The sequence below is a fragment of the Sminthopsis crassicaudata genome, chromosome 4 (genome assembly GCF_048593235.1).
Source record: "Sminthopsis crassicaudata isolate SCR6 chromosome 4, ASM4859323v1, whole genome shotgun sequence".
NCBI lineage: Eukaryota > Metazoa > Chordata > Mammalia > Dasyuromorphia > Dasyuridae > Sminthopsis > Sminthopsis crassicaudata.
In genome coordinates this window covers 272415253-272418425 of record NC_133620.1, presented here as the reverse complement: position 1 = coordinate 272418425, position 3173 = coordinate 272415253, and the positions used below count along the sequence as shown (strand labels likewise).

The window sequence follows — 3173 nt, the reverse complement described above, 5'->3', positions numbered from 1 at the left end:
TGACAACGAACTAAACTCAAGTACGAATTTATCCTAGGTAGTAGTAACCTAGCTCAATGCTGCATGCTTAAACTAATTTAAAATACATGTTATTGGACCAAGCAATAATAGAAAACTAAAATCAGAAACCTTTTGCTTCTTAAATTACCTGCATTTTCCTAGAAGCTGGCAATGACCCAATCCTCTTTCCTCTTTTTTTCTTTTTTTTTTTTTTTTTGGCTGAGGCAATTGGGATTGAATGACTTGCCCAGGGTCACACAGCTAGGAAGTGTCTGAGACCAGATTTGAAATCAGGTCCTCCTGAGTGCTGTTTACTGCACCAACTAGCTATCCCCTCCCCTTTTCTTTTATAAAGGTAATTACACTGGAGGTAGAATTCTTGGGAAAAGGTAAATTGTACAGAGATTTGTGGGAGGAGGAGAAAGGAAGGACAGGGAAGAGTATGGTTTGGCATAGAGCAGCAGTGCAGGCCAGTGAACTGGGCTTTGAGGTCGATGGAGCTTTCTGGAATTCCAGAAAATTATGTCATAAATGCAATCCCCTGAAACACTTTTATTCCACATTTTACAAAAGTTTGATGACCCTTTCTGTTAAATTTGAAAATAAACCAAATTTTATTTGAATCAGTTAACCAATCAAAATTGAGAAATAATTTTATAAGTGCTTCAGATCCATGGGGAGAAAAAAAAAAACAAACCTTTTTTTTCTTCATTTCAAAAGCATTTTACATTTATTGTGGCTTCACATCAAAGTCCTGTTATTTATTACCACAGTTAAAGGTCTAGTGAGAATCAGATGACTTTGTATTGGAGTACGTCTGCAAACAAAATGCTCCTTCTTATGATAGAGAAATATTAGTTATTATTATGTCAGTCCATAGATTTAGTAGGGTCTGTCAGAGGCTCAGGACAAAAGAAGAATATTTAATCATCTCTATTGAATTGCTCCTATCTTAATGTAGGCTGGCATAGCCTTTGTTAGAGAACTTGCTCTTATATTAAGAGAATCAGGTCATTAGTGCTTGTCTCCTTAAGACTAGGTTTCACCAACAGGGCTTTAAAAAAAAATCAACCATATATTCATTTAAAGAGACGTAATTTCTACTATGGAAGATGGCTTCTGCTTTAACACATCTAGTATCAACTTGTTATGTAACAATTCTCTGATATGATCCTGGAAGGGATGGGGTAACATCACATTTTTATTTCTTTTATTTATCAAGAGGATTACAATGTATAGTTATTGGATTTGAACTCAGAAGCCAAATAGATTGGCATTTTCTTTCTTGCACATAGAATGATTCAAAAGATCACATGAATTTGAAACAAGTTCTCTCACCACCAGAAAAGATCACTTCAAAGGAAATAAAAAATAACTCTCCAAATAAAACTTTAAAATAATGACGAAAAGTAGCAATGTCAAACACAAAAAATGAAGAAATGAACCTTTGGGAAACAACTCTATCATAATCATGGGATTAATGTTGTATCTGTCTAAGAAGTAATATCTTGGATTTATACTCTCATTAAGAAGGTACAAAAGTTGTCTCACAGAACATTCAAGAGGAAATTTCTGTGGGATTAACTCAAATTTGGCTATGGATACTCTTGTTTCTCTTATCGTGGGTCACATGTTATTAATGTTTCCTTGAGAGACCTAATTCTTTTTTGGCTTCCTCAATAACTTTAATTCATTATAGAAATTTAGTCCATAGAAACACAGATCTAGAGCTGGTTCAGTCTTTCATTAGGACTGAATAGTGAGCAGAATATATGTGATAATCATCAGGTCTATAAACAAATTTCCAAAGGAGAATGCAAGGATTTTCAAAATGATGAATAGGGAAATAATATTTCTGGTGTGATTAGAACTATAAAAGATCAATGTGTTAAGAACTTGGAGATCATGATTCATCTCCTTATTTAACAGGTAAAGAAAATGACGTCTAGAGAGGGGAATAAGTTGTTAGTAGCTACACAATGACTTAGAAGTCAAATATGAAAATCCAAATATTCTGACTCTCAGCTCAGGGCTTCCACTATACTTTGCTGATCTTTATTCTCCAATCAATCCAGTTTTAAGATATTATTTTTAAATGGACATTAATCAAAGATGTTACTTTTTTTGAGATAAAAATGTATATATAAACCAAGTATCATTTAAAAGTGCCATTGTAAATTCTCAGTCATTGACTATGATTATACATGGAATTACCTCAAGAATCAAGATCATAATTGGCCTTAAAGATGTTATTTTTTTAAGAGATTCTCTCACTATTGGCTTTGGGGTATCCATCAGAGTTATTTGCATATTCCATTTACAACTCTCACTAAAGCTGCATGCCTTGGAACTGACAGTAGGTCCCTGTGTACACACTATCAAAGGTCTTTTAAGGGAAAGAAGGTTGAGGGTGTGGAAGCTCATAGAAAGGAGCAATGTAAAGTCTTTTCCAGATCATCTAATTTGTTCTGTAAGGCTAAGGAAGCATTTCTGAGTATGACAGGATTTCACACTAATTAAAAGACCTCCGGGACCATTCAGGTCATCAGCCCCCAGAGTCCAATTCAGAACGTTTTCCTATAGTAAAAATGGTTAATTTCCTCATCAGGACTCATGTTTAAACATCTCAAGTTGCAGGGTTTCCATGGAGCCCGTGGAAAGGTTCTTTGAGATGGAGCACTGAATTGGCTCATTCTCTATTTTCAACCCTGCTTTCCTTCTACCACCCCTCACTCCCCCAAGGCTTATAAAAGTCTCACTGAGTCATTTCCTTCTACAGGCAAAAGGCAAAATACTGAGAATTAAGGTACATCCATTTCCTTCTCTGTCTTCTGATCAAGATGTCATTTCCCCTTCCAAAATCCCAGGGGAAAGGGAGATGCTCTTCTCTGTTGCCACTATTTGGTGCTGTTCCCATGGAGAGATCACTACCTGTCTGTGTTGACCATGGTGGGAAATATTGAATCAAGTTTAGTGGTTTTGAGGTACTCTTTAAACCTGCTCATTCTTACCAGCAGGCAGTAAATAAGGAAGGATCTGGTTCCTGTCCTGCTATAGTGTTCCTCACAATGAATTCACTGGGAGACACACAGCTAGTGGGCAGTTCATTTTTTAAGCTCCCTGTTCACAGAATCCTTCCATTATGAGGGGGAAGTGATATAAGCAAAATGTTG

At 35.9% G+C, this 3173-nt stretch overlaps 1 protein-coding gene across 4 annotated transcripts in view; it reads right to left on the bottom strand.

Annotated features, from left to right (window-relative positions):
• Nucleotides 1–590: 590 nt before the first annotated feature.
• Nucleotides 591–3173, bottom strand: part of CLIC5 (chloride intracellular channel 5) — a 241100-nt gene continuing 238517 nt past the window's right edge. For all 4 annotated transcript variants that reach the window (XM_074310752.1, XM_074310755.1, XM_074310754.1 and 1 more), the window contains one exon: nucleotides 591–3173. This exon is cut by the window's right edge and continues 1739 nt beyond it. The gene's annotated coding sequence lies outside the window, so the exon portion shown is untranslated.